This window comes from Microtus pennsylvanicus, chromosome 4 (assembly GCF_037038515.1).
Source record: "Microtus pennsylvanicus isolate mMicPen1 chromosome 4, mMicPen1.hap1, whole genome shotgun sequence".
NCBI classification, from domain to species: Eukaryota; Metazoa; Chordata; class Mammalia; order Rodentia; family Cricetidae; genus Microtus; species Microtus pennsylvanicus.
In genome coordinates this window covers 38,551,245-38,568,298 of record NC_134582.1, presented here as the reverse complement: position 1 = coordinate 38,568,298, position 17,054 = coordinate 38,551,245, and the positions used below count along the sequence as shown (strand labels likewise).

At 40.5% G+C, this 17,054-nt stretch overlaps 1 protein-coding gene across 1 annotated transcript in view; it reads right to left on the bottom strand.

The window, feature by feature from the left end:
- Positions 1-17,054, bottom strand: part of Mcc (MCC regulator of Wnt signaling pathway) — a 378,701-nt gene that overhangs the window by 308,006 nt on the left and 53,641 nt on the right. The gene's annotated exons all lie outside the window — the stretch shown is intronic.

The window sequence follows — 17,054 nt, the reverse complement described above, 5'->3', positions numbered from 1 at the left end:
TGTATCTTTCTGGGTCTGGCTATCTCACTCACTATAGTATTTCAGAATGCCCCCCCACCTTCCTAAAATTTCATTTTTCTTAAGGGCTGAAATATGTATGTATGTATGTGTGTATGTATATATGTATATATGTATGTATTTATATACACATATACACATATTACATTCTCATCATCCATTCATTATCTGAAAGCCATCTAGGCCTATTCCATTTTTAGCTATTATGACTAAAACAGCCATGAGCACCGATGTGCGGCTATCTCTTCTGTAGCATAAAGAGGCAACATCCTGGCTTTGGTCTTCCCTAACCTCCAGAAGAGTAAAAATCAAATTTCAATGGTTTCTAAATGACTCAAGCTGTAGCATTTTTATATCAGTCCACACCATGACAAAATACAAAATAAAAAACAATAAAATGAAAGTGGAATGTGCTCAAAAACTACAAATATTTTAAATATTTCTTTTCTTTTTTGTTTTAATAGTTTTTACTTTCATTATTAACAAATTTTATTCATTTTATGTATATCTGATAATGATTTCCACTCAATGAGTGTTAATTAAATGAATGAATGAAATTTGTCAGATTTTATATTTAAGCCAATTGTGCAACAAGTCATTTGGGGTACTTTTCCATTCATTTTTCTAGATACTGATATGCAGAATTCATAGAAACAATAAAGCTACACCATTTTGGCTTTGGAAGCATATCAGCAAGTCATTCATCTTATTGGATGCCATTACTTACTTTCATTTTCGAACACAAAATCTCAAAATATAGTAGACAATTGCAAACTGATAAAACCAAAATGATATTCTTATTCCACAGCCATAAGAGTACCAGGGAACCATTTACTGTGGGGTATATAACTGGAGTCATATACTTCCATTAAGAAAATAGAGAGTTTCTAGTGTCCAAACATACCAGGCAAAAATTCTGGTTAATTTGATGATATGTAGACATTAACTAAGTTCATGTGTTACAGAGGGCTTCCATATAAAAAAAATGTTTAAATCGTATATACATTTTATTTATTTATTTTATTCAGCTGTACATTTTCTCTGCTCCTCTCCCTTCCTCTCCCCTCCCCTTCAACCCTCTCCTATGGTCCTCATGCTCCCAATTTACTCAGAGGACCTTGTCTTTTCTACTTCCCATGTATGTCTCTCTTAGGGTCCTCCTTGTTGTCTAGGTTCTTTGGGATTATGAATTGTAGGCTAGTTTTCTTTACTTTATGTCTAAAAATCCACAAATGAGTGAGTATATATTATGTTTGTCTTTCTGTGTCTGGGTTATCTCACTCAATATGACGTTTTCTAGATCTATCCATTTGTCTGCAAATTTCAAAATGTCATTATTTTTTTTCTGTTGTGTGGTACTCCATTGTGTAAATGTACCACATTTTCCTTATCCATTCTTTGGTCGAGGGACATTTCCAGGTTCTGGCTATGACAAACAAAGCTGCTATGAACATAGTTGAGTACATGTCCTTGTGGTATGATTGAGAATCCTTTGGGAATATACCCAAAAGTAGTATTGCTGGGTCTTAAGGAAGGTTGTTTCCTAATTTTCTGAGAAATCGCCATACAGATATCCAAAAGGGCTATACAAATTGCACTCCCATCAGCAATGTAGGAGTGTTCCCTTTGTCCCACATCCTCTCAGCATAAGTTGTCATCAGTGTTTTTGATCTTGGCCATTCTTACAGGTGTAAGATGGAATCTCAGAGTTGTTTTGATTTGCATTTCTCTGATGCCTAAGGATGTTGAGCATTTCCTTAAGTGTCTTTCAGCCATTTTAGATTCCTCTGTTGAGAGTTCTCTATTTAGGTCTGTACCCAATTTTTTATTGGATTATTTGTTCTTTCAATGACCAATTTCTTTTGTTCTTTGTATATTTTGAAGATCAGTCCTCTGTCTGATGTGGGGTTGGTGAAGGTCTTTTCCCATTCTGTAGGCTGCCATTTTGCCTCTCATTTTCTTATTAAAGCAAATAAGTAAAACTTGTGACTATATTGGCTCTTTAGGAGTCTTAGGTAACATTTCTACAAACAAATCGCTACATAGAAATTCCTAGCACACACACACACACAATAACCCTCCCTTCCCCAAATCAAGTAATTTTAAAGTTCTTGGTTTCAGGTTTTGGTCATATAACAAAAGGCACGGGGCCAAACAACACAGCAGTGTGCTAAAAGACGTTTGCTTTAGGAGCCCGAGTCCTATTCCTATTCTGTCCCTGCCTTCAGCTATAACCTAAGAGATGATGTTCAGTCCTCCGGATTTCTGAACTACACTACACAGAGAGTGAAACTCAAAGACATTTAACAGAGCCTCTGGAATGCAATCTTGCAATCAAGGGCAAACGTTTAGCAAAGTACTCTAAGTCATATACATCAAAGGTGGCCCTATAAATATCAAGCAAGACACCTGGCATGCTAACTTTTTCAGGAAAAATGATCTAGAACTGACAGATGTGCATCTCCGGGACGAGACCTTAACATGCACATAAGGTACCAGAGTCAGTGACACTTCAAATACAAGCAAAAACCATCTTTCTTGTATACAGCAAGCTAAAATGAACCAGCTGGAAGCCATACAGAATTCTTCCAAAACAGCTATGTAAATTTAACTGACTTAAACAGTTATTTACTAATGTTCTTTCATCTGTGTTCTCCAAAGAATCTGCAGTCCTCTTATGGGAGATAAGAAGGAAGCAAAATAAACCCTCCTGAGGCTTAGCGATTATATGGTGATTGGCAGATTCTCCAGAATGAACAATGGACAATGGAGCAGTCTAGCCAAACCAAACAGTTTCTGTGAGCAGACCCAGCTTTTATCTCGGCCAGTAATCAGTTTTCTTCCATGAAAAAAAGCATCTAAAATTATGCCAAGTTGTATCACTGCCACTGAAATTGGAATGGCTTCAACAACCCATAAAGACAGTGCCACTGAATGAATTGCTTCGGTTAAATCGCGATGGAGAGAGAAAATAGGTGAATGGTTTTATTGTGTTCCATGTGGTTCAAGAGATCTCATCAGCACAGCTAATCACCAGTCCCCTTCATGCCAGATTCACATCTGAGATAAACACACCTGGATTCTCATGAGCCTTTTCACTTCTGTTGGCTAAAACAAACGCCACTAGGAAGCTGCTAAAGTCACAGAATCAAAAGGCAAGCAAACACAAAGCAGTGAGAAACCGGCAGATAAAAGGCAGAAGGGGACGAGTTGTAGTAGCAGTTTGTACTACTTGAGACATCTTAAAAGAATTTAGACTGCTGCAGAGAACATCAAATCACACAGGAAAGTAACCTGCCGGATAAATGCAAGATATTCGACATCTCAGGGAATATTTGAGACCTTCGTAATCTTAGCGTGCCTACTCAGAAGTTTAAAAAAAGAGATATAGTTTTTTTCTTTCTAATTTGTATTGTCCTATAACTCTTTTTTTGCAGTGGATACAAAATAAAGAGCTATCCAGTATACCATTAATGGAAGTGTACATCATAAACACAGACTCTAAGCTTACACTAGGAGAAGGTCTTCAAAAATAAACAGCTGGACTTTGAATATACTGAAAACAAGCTTTTCATTAGTTCTGATAAGCAATACTCATCTGACTCTTGATTATTTGTTCTTTGATGAGGTCAAAGTAATCTTCTAGCTTACATGCACTAGATGTTTTGCACTTATATTTGAGTATGTGGATTCAAGTATCTGAGAACCCACAACACCTCAAATAATCCATGAAGATAGGTCAGTGGGTCAGGAGTGGGGGAGGCATCAGTCTCCTGCTTCGCCTCACAAGATGACTTAGTCTCTCCCAACAACACGACTAAAGCTAAACCTCAATGAATTTATTTCCTAGTCTACTGCTCCATATTTTCTATTGGCCATGAATATCAAAATATCCACTTTTAATGGGTGCTACTGATTTTTCAGGTTACAAAAGACTTAAACTTTCCTAAGGATATTGTTGTTAAATCCTTAATTATACCCATAATTTGAAAGCAAGGTTTGCCACTCATGTAAACTATCCCTGGATAATCTGGACTCTCCTGTATTAATACCTTTGCACTTCAGAATTGCTTCCCTGTATATGCTGAGTTGGGGCACACATGCGTGTGCATGCACACCACACACACACACTCACATCACAAATGAGACTTGAGAGCACTGCAGCAACTAATTCAAAGAATGCCTTTCCTGCTATCTTAACAGTATTTGGGTAGCCTTAAGTTATTTTTCCTCCTTGACTCAGATGGACTTATAAGTCATTGCTTGGTATCAAAGCAATGGTAAGCTCTAATGTCAAGATCCCTAAAAGGCCAGCGATGCCAAAATAGAAGAGATGTAAGCTTTGTGATTTCCAGGGATCCTTTAACACAGTGCATCCTAATCTTTTCCACTAAAGTCCACTAAAAGCAGAAAGAGAGTCAAGATGTCTAGGAGACAGATGCAATCACCTCCAAACTGTATTTTATTTTGAAGTCTCATGTGTCATCTTTAAAATTCGCTTGAATTCTCAATTCTCTCTATATGTCAGCATTTGCTTTAATCCAGTTTTGAGAGCAAAATACCAGTGTGTGCAATTTCCCACCAAACCATCAGTTAGCTCAATGCCTGAGAAAGTGAACATTTTCACCTTGGGGCTTTTAGAATCCTTCATCCTTAACTACTTCCCAGAGTCCTTAGATGGCCTTATGAGGCACAGGAAACTTAATTTAATGACTGGTTAACATTTCTAGCAAATTCTTCTGTGTCTTTGCTTCAACCTGGGCATGTTCCTTCATCTCTACATCCTTATGTTTCTTTGTAGTTACTTCCAGAATGTTCACTTTGGCTTTCGGCCTTCCCGTTGTCTTCATTGCTTCCAACAGTGATTCTTTCTTTTCTCCTTTAGTACATTTTCTTGGCATCACCCACCTTCCACCTGATGGTTTTTAATGCTCTATTAGTTATAAGCATACCTTTCATCTTGATTCCTGCCAGTTTCACAGACTTCCAAAGGATAATTCTCATTCATACCATGTCTACTGCTCCATGACACGCCACTATAAAACTCGGTGCCCTAAAAGGACAATTAATCATTTGGTGTACTTTCTAGGCCAACAATATATACTAGGCTTTTGTGGGTGGTATTTTGGATAGTCCCATCTGAGATGAAATGACTCACATCATGTAATGGTTTGGCTGGTGCTAGGGAAATTGAATTATCTGCACTCACTGCTTAGGAGACTGCTCTACCTGTTAGCTGGGCCCCTAACTTAGTTAAGGTTACTATTGCTGTGATGAAATACCATGACCAAAACCAATTTGTTTATAACTTACATATCCCAAGTCACATTCCAGTGAAGGAAGCCAAGGCAAGAACTTAGACCAAGTGACAACCTAGAATCGGGAGCTGATGCAGTCAGGCAGGGGTGCTGCTTACTGGCTTGCTCCTTGTGGCTTGTTCAGCCTAAGTTCTTATAGCACTCAGGACCACCATTCCTCGTGTGGCACCGTCCACATGAACTGCACCCTCCCCATCAGTCTCTAATTAAGAAAATGCCCTACAGGATTGCTGACAGCCTGATCTTACAGAGGCATTTTCTCAGTTGAGGCTCCCTGATGACTCTAGCTTCTATCAAGTTGACATAAAACTCGTCAGCATGGCCTTTTCCTATGTGGCATTCTGTCACCTGCTAGTCTAGTTTAGACGTAATCTTCATGGCGTCAGGAGTGTTTTAAGATATAGAAGAGAGCACTGCCAGGGTTCTGAACCCTCAGTGCTAGCATTTGTAGAATTTCCCACAACTTGTGACATTCTCCTAAAAAAAGTAAATGACAAAGCCAGGTTCAATGACGGAGAAAAATGATTATCACCCTGAAGGACAGCTGTAAATGCTTTGGTTGTGTTTTTTTTCAATTAGTCACTTAACACTGTAGTATGCGTTTGTCAACTAAGAAGAAAGAAGCATTATGAAGGTACTTATTAGATAGTAGCTGAAATCAGTCTTGTCACGCTTGATTTCCTCTAGCCTGAGGGTACAGCCTCAGAGCAAGAATAGAGTTGAAAAGAAATTAATACTGAACTATAAATTGTTACCAGATTCATTTCTCTTATAGAAGTTACCCAGATCCAAACATAGAGGTTTTCACTTTGAAAGAATAGCTGTGCCTCAAAGAAAGAGGCCCAGCCAGATAGATAGCACATGGCTATAATATCCGCTGTCAAAAGTCATGAATTTGAGGCCAGTCTGGGCTACAATATCCTGTCTCAAAACAATAAACAAACAATCCAAGGAGAAATCCAAACCCACAAAGAAATCTATGCCTAATGACTGACAGTAAATTACAAACGGTGATTGTCTTAGTCAGTTTTCTATGGCTGTGAAGAGACACCATGACAATGGCAACTCTTATAAATTAAAGCATTTAAATCTGGGCTTGCTTACAGTTTCAGATGTTTAGTCTATTATCAGCATGGCAGGAAGCATATTGGCATGCAGGCAGATGTGGCGTTGGAGAAGGAGCCAGGAGTTCTATATCTGGATCCTTGGGCAGCAGGAAAAGAGAAAGCTACTAGACCTGGCTTGCGCATTTTAAATCCCAAAGCCCAGGGCCAGAGACAGACTTTCTCCAATAAAGCCTTGCCTTACCTCCTGATCCTTCTCGGTAGTGTCACTCCCTAACGAACACGCATTCATATGGGGCCCATTCCTATTCAAACCAGCACTGAGACTGAGCGTTGTGAGCATCAGTCTTGTCTGCTGATATTCTCATTTTTTGGTCAGTTATTCACTGATCCCTTGTCGTGTGCAAGGCTCCTTGCTCTTTGCCCAGAATTCGTAATAAATTCATAAAAAAAATAGAAATGAACACTTGAACATACACAGTCCAAGATTACAATGCAGGCTAGAACTAAAGCTCACAAACCATAGGATGTCTGCTTGGACGTTAGAACACTTAGTAATGTGATAGGTTGTGTGACATGAAAAACAGGTATCTCCCAGTTCCCAATTATATATGCATATACATCAGCACCATCCATCAGTATTATGACCTTTTGAAGCTCGTGGGAGAACATACACAAAGAGGAGAGAGGAGGCAAGATTTACAAAGCAAGACCATATGGTGGACATCTGTTATTTCTGCCTGCTCAGCATCCGCCCTCCTTCAACAGTGACAGGACCTTGACTTCTTGCACCTTTCTGCAATTCTCAACCCATAAGACAACACGACATCACCCCACGAAAACGTGATAGGTTGATCATGGGATCTGACCAATCACTTTACTGTATTCTTCTCGCTAGAGTAAAATTTTCAAGCATATGGGTAGGCCTAAGAAGGGCTAGGAAACAAATTTCCAGTACTATTATGATAATGGTTTAGAAGAGAAAAATCACTTTTTTTCATGTTACCCCAGAATGAGTGTAAGCTTGAGCTTGCTAGAGGCCTTAAGAAGGAGCCCAAGAAGAAAGTCAGTTCTGAGGGAAGAGGAATGTGAGGGACTGAAGGCATGTGCGACTCTGGATGCAGCCACATGGGGTCCAGCTGCCAGACTTCCCTGCTAAGTACTAATTGCTCGCTCAGGGCTCAGAGGGGCCTTAAATCACTTTTGACACTGATCTGTAGCCAGAAATTTGCATTCTAGGCCCATCCAGTAAGAGTGAGAAATGCCTTCTTGTCTTAAACTGTTTTAAGAATTAGAAAATAATTCATGAACCCAGAAAAAAATAGAATGAATGCAAAAGTAACATTCATCTGGAAAACCCGGTCAAGACTAGATGGGTATTTGTGGGGAGTGGGTGATGGCTAATTTGGGTTGGCAGTTTGACTACAAAATCTAGAGTCAACTACAATCCAAGCAGCTGGGCACACCTACTAGGGATTTTCTTTATTATATCCTTCTAGGTGGGAAGCCCCAGCCTAAATCTGGAACAGGTGGTTTGATGACATCTACAGGCCACTGAAGATTCCTCTGGTAGCATGGAGACAACATACAGTCAATGGTCAGAAATGTTTGAAGGCCTCATTGTGGGGAACAAGGAATTTAGGGAGTCAGTATACAAAACTTTTGGCAATTTGTGAAAAAAAAATAAGAAAAATGACAAGCTAGCTGATTGTGCAAGAAGCTCTGGATAAAATGGCAAAGGAAAAGTAAGAACTCAGTGAAAATACTAACCAGGTCCAGAGTGCACGAAGTCTAAGGGTTTTTGAGTGTGCCCTGGAAGAATATCTTCTCCCCAGCACCTATGGAACTCAAGTTGTGGAAACTCCTGCTGATAAGGCTGGTTGACCCCAGGGGAAAAAAGTATCCAAGTCATAAAGCGTGTTGGTGGGTAAGGTAAGAGCACTGGGTTCCGAAGGAGCAGGACCCTGTAGCTTCCTGTGGAGAGGAGTGGAGGGACTTTACTGCAGCTCAGGACTTGGAACCCTCATCTTCTGAAGACGAATATAACCCGAGGAATTATCTCTCCATCCTTAGCAAAGGATACATCACCATTCCCATCCCTTGTAATAGTGCCCTCTCAGCCTTCGCTGAGGGAATCAATCCTTCATTATCTGTCAAACTGGCAGTGATTTTTGCTGAAGGAGATGCCATGTAGGATGATATTTATGTCCCCAGTGTCTATGAATAGCTGCCTCTAGACCAGGCAAACCTGGCTCCTATAGCGTAGATAGACAGTGCAGTCTATGAGGAGGTATGCTATACCACTATGGAGCTTAATGGATTTGCTAGTTCATTCAGACAGAAGTCTGGGTAACATGTGTGGGAATATACTTTAAGGGTATGAGAAGGGACATAAAACTGAATCAGACAGAGTTTATTGGTATTGGCACAGTGAATGAAAATTCTGGGGTTAATATGGAATCTCACACATAAAAGAAGTATCAAACTTTTTTTGATTGGTTGTCTGAAGCATTTGTCATAAAACAGCCTACTGAAAAGGAGCTGGAGATGCCCGGCATTACTTAGCTTGGTGTGCATGAAGGAATCTTACGATTCAGGAACACTTCAATAATGCTAGAGTGGGTATGCTGTGCAGAACTGAAGCCTCCATAATGGGAAAGCCCAGAGGACACGCCCTTCGCTAATGCTGTAGACAGAAAAAGGTGAGAAGGACCCTGTCACATTTGAAGTGCTTTGCCGTTGCTCTTACCCTTGTGCCAGATCTCAGGGTTGGAGATGCTGCTGTTCAATTGAATGTGTTCAATTCAATGGGTTTGCTGGGCTGTGGTGGCTCACGCCTCTAATCCCAGAACTTGGGAGGCAGAGACAGGTGGATCTCTGTGAATTCAAGGCCTGCAGAGCGAGTTCCAGGAAGGCTCGAAAGCTACAGAGAAACCTTGTCTCGGGGGAGGGGAGGAAAGGGTTTAATTAGACCCCAAAATAGCAGGGGCCAGATGGCAGCACTGCGTAGCCAATGGCAAGGCTAGAGTAGTTACCACTACAGGCAGCACAGGCAAAGTGATTTTTGTGATGGTATCACTTGTGTGGGCCTTTGGTTGGCTAATCACTCATGATATTTATAGGAATAAAATCGATAAGAAGCTTCTGTTGGGGAATATTATGTTAAGGTGTGTTACTTTTGTTTATGTTGCATTTGGTTAACTCTATGAAGTGATTTTTGCCTGTCTAGAACACCTGATAGTCTAATAAACAGCTGAATGGCCAGTAGCAAGGCAGGAGAAAGGATAGGCAGGGCTGGCAGGCAAAGAGAATAAACGTGAGGAGAAATTTGGGAGAAAAAAGGTTCAGAGAATTAGCCAGAGAAGGAGGAGGGAGGACATCAGGGGCCAGCCACCCAGTTACACAGCAATCCACAGAGTAAGAGTAACATTTACAGAAGTAAGAGAACGGGAAAAGTCCAGGGGCAAAAGGTAGATGGGATAACATAAGATAAGAAAAGCTGGCAAGAATCAAGCCAAGCTAAGGCCGGATGTTTATAACTAAGAATAAGCCTCTGTGTTATTTATTTGGGAGCTGGGTGACATGCCCCCTCCCAAAGAGCCAAAAGAGTAAAAAACATCTTACTACTACTACAAGCCTCCTAAGGTTTTGTTTGATCTGTGTAAGCATAAAGAGTCATAAATAATTTTTTAAAGGCTACTTTGGATTGTAGCAATAAGAATTTTAGCCTGTGAATCAATTCCCAGACTCCGAGCTGCTGCTCAGAGACTGGGACAGTTACTTAGAAGCAGCAATGCAGTTGGACTCTCACCCATCACGGAAACCTCTTCTTGTCTTTTGATTAGAATGGATTTAAGAGAATTGTGATTTGACAAATTGTATGTTCATTGTTAATTTCTATGCTAGAATTATGATATTGATCTGTTAATGTTTGTAACTGCTTTAATTCATTATGAGAAGCTACTGATTATAAAAAAGAGCTTGTCTGAGAGAATTTTGGCATCGTCAATCAGTCCTTAGATTTGGTATGTTTAATAAGCCAATTTGAATTTTGAAACAGATGAAAACTGTGAAGAAACATCCTAGACGAAGTCAAAAGGACATTCCCGCCCCTGGTGAGCCTCCATTCCTTTAATTAGGAGCTACTGTAGTCATAAAAGCATATGTAGCACAAAGCATTATCTACTTGCACATGACTGACTCATTGTTGGTAAACTCTCGTGATAAAAAGTTGGCTCAAAGGCGCAGGGCACCTTTGAGAGATGCTTTCTCCTTTAACCTTTTGTTTACAGAGATGGGCAAGATCTTTGTCCCCTAGGCAATCTAAGACAAGATGTACATGATAGAATGTATGTACCGATGATGGGTAAATCTAAAAAATGGAAAAACGAACCCCAAGATAGGCAGAGTCATCTGTCCCTGATGGAGGTGGGTCTTGTATCTTATCTGTTGCTTTCATTGGTTAACTAATAAAGAAAACTGCTTGGCCTGATAGGACAGAAAATTAGGTAGGAGGAGTAAACAGAACAGAATGCTGGGAGAAAGAAGCCGAGTCAGGCAGTTGCCATGATTCTCCCACTCCAGACAGACGCAGGTTAAGATCATCCCTGGTAAGCCACCTCGTGGGCTACACAGATTATTAGAAATGGGTCAGATCAATATGTAAGAGCTAGCCAATAAGAGGCTGGAACTAATGGGCCGGGCAGTGTTTAAAAAATACAGTTTCCATGTAATTATTTCAGGGCATAAGCTAGCCATGTGGGCGGCCGGGTGCCGGGGATGCAGCCCCACCGCTCTTATTACTACATGTCCCGTAGCAGAAGTGCAGGCCTTATTAAAATTAATAAAAGGTGAGGAATATGTGGAGGCCCAAAAATGTGAGCCTATGTCTGACCTTGTCTGAAGGTCAGAGTTTGAGCTTGCTCAAAGTTATTGCCAACAACTGTGGCTACACACCCTGACCTAGGGTGTGGTTACCTGGCTTTTTGGACATTAAGATGACCCACAGAGGTAGATCCACTCCACCCTACCAAAGGTCAGAGAATTCAAGCATACTTCTGCTCCGTTTTTGGAAATAGGAGGTTTGACCTAGGAAGTGGCTGCCTTCAGGATACTTGGTCTAGGGCAGGTTCACTGCCTAAACAGCAAAATGCTTTTCTCAAGAATTAATGGCTTGATATCTCAAGTACTGGAGCAAGTAACTGTTCTGGTCATATTAAAGCAGTCTTTTGCCTTCCCCTTCCCTTCTGTATTGGAGTATAAAAGTGTATGGAAAATTAAACATGGGTGAACTCGGAACTCAGTATGCAGCAGGCACTAAGCTGCCCTGCCGATACCATCCTATGTCTCTGTGTTTTCTCCTTGTCTCTGCTCCTCCTACCTAACATTTCTAATCCTCACACCCTTACCCTGGAATGTACGATCCCACCATGACTAGGATTGCAGCAGAAGTCACCACAATTTATGGCAGCCCAACATGGTGAAGCTCGTGGCACAAGCCTCCTAAAGTTTTTGGTTTGATTTGTGTAAGCACAAAGGTTTGTAAATGGTTTTTTAAAGGCTACATTGGATTGTAGCAATAAGAATCTTAGCCTATGAATCAATTCCCAGACTTGAGTGAGCCAGTTCGCAGGCCCAGAACTCCGAATGAAGGGCTCCCCCTGAGGGGCCTTACTCAAATACCTAAGATTTTTACTGTTAGCCTTTTTAAAAATCTTTCTCCAGAGGGATCAACAACCTTTAACTGTATGCTGGGGAGCAGGAAAGCTGGGCGGTATGCAGGAAACCCACAGCCCTTCTCACATAGCCAACTAGTCATCACTTTGCGGTTGAATAAATGGGCTTGAACTAGCATGAGTTCTCCTCAAATTCCTGGGGACCTGGGGGCCATGTACCTGTAATTTCTTGAAGTGGACCCAGACAACAGTCCTCATTCTAACTTGCCTCTTTGTTATCTTAAGTCTTCTGTTGAAATTACTGAGAACTGGGCATGGTGGTACATACTTATACCAACACTCACAGGCAGACTCAGGACGATCAAAAGGTTACCCTAGGCTCCTTGGTGAGCGCAAGGATAGCCTGGTCTACGTGAGACTCTTATCGAAGAACTAAAGTTGCCAGGGACCCAAAGAGTCATCTATGTCAACAAATAACTTGTTGGTGTTCTTCACACCTTGACTCTGTGGCTTGGAGCCTTTTCCTTCTTGACAAAAGGAGGAGCCTGTTAGTGACTTGAGAGAAAAGTGACGCTCGTATAGGAGCCCACACTGAAAGCCTAGTGTAAGTAAGCAGTGCATAGGATCTTTACAGGTGGTAATTTACTACATTTTCCCAAATATACAACAATATACATATTGATGCTCTAACTTCAAAGTGAAGGAAGATATATATACATATATATAATGTATACATATATTCTGATATATACTTGGATATGTATGCATATGCACACACATATATATGTACATATACATATATGGGCACATACATGTATAGAGGTATCAGAATATATATCTACATTACATATATACACATATATACTATATATTATATATGCACCTTTTATATATATATATATATGAATAAATAGGCACCCACTCTGATTCCCAAAGAAACTCAGTAGTAACCTGAAATCTTTAAAGTATATAATATGAGTCAATCGCCTAAAAGTCATCTGCCACAAACAGTAAACATTAGTTGTCTTAACCATTTGTTATTGTCATTGCTATAACCATACAGCTGATATCTGCTAGTCAAAAAGTTTAGAATATTATTTTTAAGATGACTTTACATGGATACAAGAATGTATTAATTTCTAGTTGTTCTGGTATTTTAATTTTCCACCAAAGTATATTTGAGCAGAGAATGCTCTGTGAATTTTTTATAAAAAAAAAATCTACGGTCAATTAAACTAGGGAACTGTGATATATTTTATTTCTCTCCTGGAGAGTCCCAAGAAGCATTAACACATTAAAAGCTCTGAAATACCTTGCAGTAAAGAAAACTATTAATCTGCTTTAACCCAAACTTTTCAAAATCCTCGACAATGGAATTCTTTCTTCTCATAATATTTATGATCATCCCTTGAAATCGCCATTCCATGGAGAACACTTGGGATAAATGAATCTATTGTAATTCCTCTTCCAAGTTGAGCATGTAATGTTTTGACAGTTCTTTTTCTGCCAACTCGACTCCCTGCCGTGGATGTGCTGCGAAATGTCAGGGCCAACAATAAACTTTCTCTGGTAGTTAATCATGAAACCAGAGTTTTTCTTAGGTGTTTCTTGTGACAGCCCAACGTTCTTTCTATTTTTCTCCATCTTTATAGCCACAGGTAAGAGCCCTACATTTTCTTGAGATTGATATTCACGGTATTTTTCAGCCATGGTTATAGCCTGTATAAGTGCAGTGTCTCACACTTTGTAATCAGAGCATTACTGCTAGGATTGATGTAGCTCAGTGGTAGGGTACTTGTCCAGGATGTGTAAGGTCCTGGGTTCAATCTCCAGCCTTATAATTTGATTTCTTGTGCTTTTCTTTTTCTCTACAGTTAAACTGTGAATTTGCAAGGGTCTGAAGTTGTACATTGCACTTCCGTGTCCTCCTGAAGGAGCATGCTCACAGTGCAATCCACACACATTCCTTCTTGTAACATCTCCACATCAGGCAATCCCCACGTGCCTGGAACTGTCCTAAGGGCCTGTATTAGCTGTCTTTCTTATTGTCATGACAAAGTGCCTTAAAAAATTACAGAGGGCAGAGTTTATTTTGGGGTCCCAATTTGAGGATGCAGCCCAGCATGGCAGGAAAGTGTGGCAGGAGCTTAAGGCAGATGGTCACACTGCCTTTGCAGTCGGGAAGCGGGGAAAGATGGATGCCGTGGGGCCCCGCTCACTTTATCGTTCTCATTCAATCCAGGACTCCAACCATGGAATGGTCCTAACCACTTTCAGTCTTCTAGAAGTCTCCCATAGGCACACCCAGAGGTCTGTCTCCTAAAGGATTCTTGACCCTATTAACTTGACAACCTGTATGAACTGTCACAGAGATGGAGTGTTGGAGAAGAAAAGACAGGCAAGTTTATTAGCAGTCTAATAGAAGCTTTATTGGATTGAATTAGGCAACATGTTCAAGCAGATGCATTCTCTAATGTCAGATAAGGCCGTGTGATATGCAGTTAGTGGACATGAGAACTGAAAACATGAATGAAAGGCGGCAGCTTTCGCTGGAGACAGGCAGTCTTGGTGACCCATCAGTTAGCTGATGTCCAAATAAAAGCAAAAAGCCAATTATGCTATAAGAAAGTTGCAGAAAGCATGGTTTTAGGTCAGGGGAGGCTGGTTAAATTTGCTAAGTTGGAAGAACAGCAGGAAGGTCAGAGTGGAAGGGTGTGTAGAAGGAAATCAAGTTAGTTTTTATTGTACTAAGGTTGGGATGTCTATGAATGATGCAGGAATACATACGACTTTTACCTTATCCTGGACCCCATGGTTACATATACACAAATCACTGGCACTAAAATATACACGATTTGAGCCATGAGACCAAATGAAAGCCTCTAGGGAAGAACATGATGCAGGCACTTGAACTGTCGGAACTGTGAGCTGACTAAAGTTCCTTTTCTTTTTAAGGCTATCATTTCTCAGTATTTCACCAATTGTGATGCCCGATGGCCTGATAGGCTTGTCTTCACTTCTTCGTATGACCTGCATTGCTGCACGTGGTTGCACATGTGTGTTGTCTCCTGTCCCCGACATTTTACACTTGAGAACGTAGAGACAAAGAGAGTTTAGGTGATGATATGCAGAGAGTCACGTGGGCACTACAACTGACAGAAAGATTCACACTCGGATTCTCAAGCATCAACGACCAGAACGAACTGGTAGGGGGTTTCACAGCTTTTGGCTCCTTCTCAATTCATGCCATGTGTTATGATTCATCTCTTTTCGGTTACCTCTTCTCTTTCAAGGATATAAATTTATATCAAAAGGCTGAAGGAAAAGTATTTTTCAGCCTTTTCTGTGGTCGAGCCAATCTAGTGAGATGATAAAACCAGTGTGATGTTACCAGGAATCCTTTCAAGTTTCCCTTTCGGGATTTGCAGAAGCTCCTACTCCCTGCAGGTTGGAATAAATGTTGGTCTCCTGTGCTGGCACACATAACCCCAGCATGAGGCAAACAGAGTCAGGGGAGCACTAAATGTTTAAGGCTAGCTTCGTCTGCATAGTGAGTTCCAGGCCAGCCAGGACTGCACAGTGAGATCCTGTCTCAGAAAACAGAACAGGACAAAACAAAAGACCTTTCGACAGTCTATATTCAGATTGAAAACAAATTTGTCCATTGTTTTAATGACTCTATAGCATTTGATTATTGGGTTTTTTCATGGCTTACTTAACCACCACCCTCCCACACACATTCAGAGTGTGTGTTTATATATTTATACAAGAAATCTAAAATATGCTTCTTAACTTAATATTTATTTAATGTCTTTTATGTCATTGCAAATCGTACCTTCAAATACTACATGAAGGTCTGATGAAATGAAAGGAAAATCTTTAGGTTACCAACCAAAGCTCTGGGTTCAGTCTTCAGTATCAAATAAATGGGAAGAAGGAAGAAATGGAGGAAGGACGGAAAGCAAAATAAACAAATGAATCACACACAGAGAGACAAAGTAGAGAAGACAATGCAAGAGATGGTAATTGAGAGACAGAAGACCAGAGACAAAGATTGAAAAGAGAGAAACCGAGTAAGATTTCAGAAGCCCGCACACCAAATGTATCCGTGTTTATTATTCCTATATGGTGAGATTAAGATGGATTTTATTTTCTTCTTTCTACTTTTGCCACCTAATTTTCTATAATGAATATATATTACTTTAATATTAAGAAAAATATTTAAAAATCAAATATTTCCACAAAGTTTGCTAAGAACACACACATTACTAAAATCGCCTTTGGCACTACAGTGGAATCCATTATAGTTGTAAGATCTACCAGTATTATGACATTTTTATTGCCTCAGTGACTCGATAATAAGCTCTAATGATCCCGCTGTGCCCTACTTTGTTTCCATTGCTGGGATAAAGACCATGACCAAGAGCGATTTGGGGAGGAAGGTCTTATTTTGTCTTAGAGCTTACATGTAGTCCATCATGAAAGAAAACCACAGCAGGAACTCAAGGCAGGAACCCGGAGGCAGGAACTGAATGGAGGAACACTGCTTATTGGCTTGTTTCCCCATGGCTTGCTCATCTGCTTTCTCACACAGTCTAGGCGCAGCTGCCCAAGGGCCGCACTGCCCCACCAAGCTGGCTCTCCCATATCAAACATTAATCAAAAAAATTCCCCCGCAAACTTGTTCACAGGCAATTTGATGGAGGCATTTTTCTCGATTGAGGTTTCTATTCCCAGATAACTGGCTAGGGTCAAGCTGCTTAAAACAAAACTCCCAGGATGCACTGTCAGGAACATTGATCTGGATCTCTTTCTCCCAACCCTCTGCGTGGGAGGGCACCACAAAAGATGGGGAAGCAATACCAATTGGCATTTTCTTGTGACTCAATATACAGATCAAAGCAAGAAACTGAGAAAACATCTAGAAGACTGTTTCTAGGTTAAAAAACAAATTCCTGATGGGTCAGACATGGCCGTAC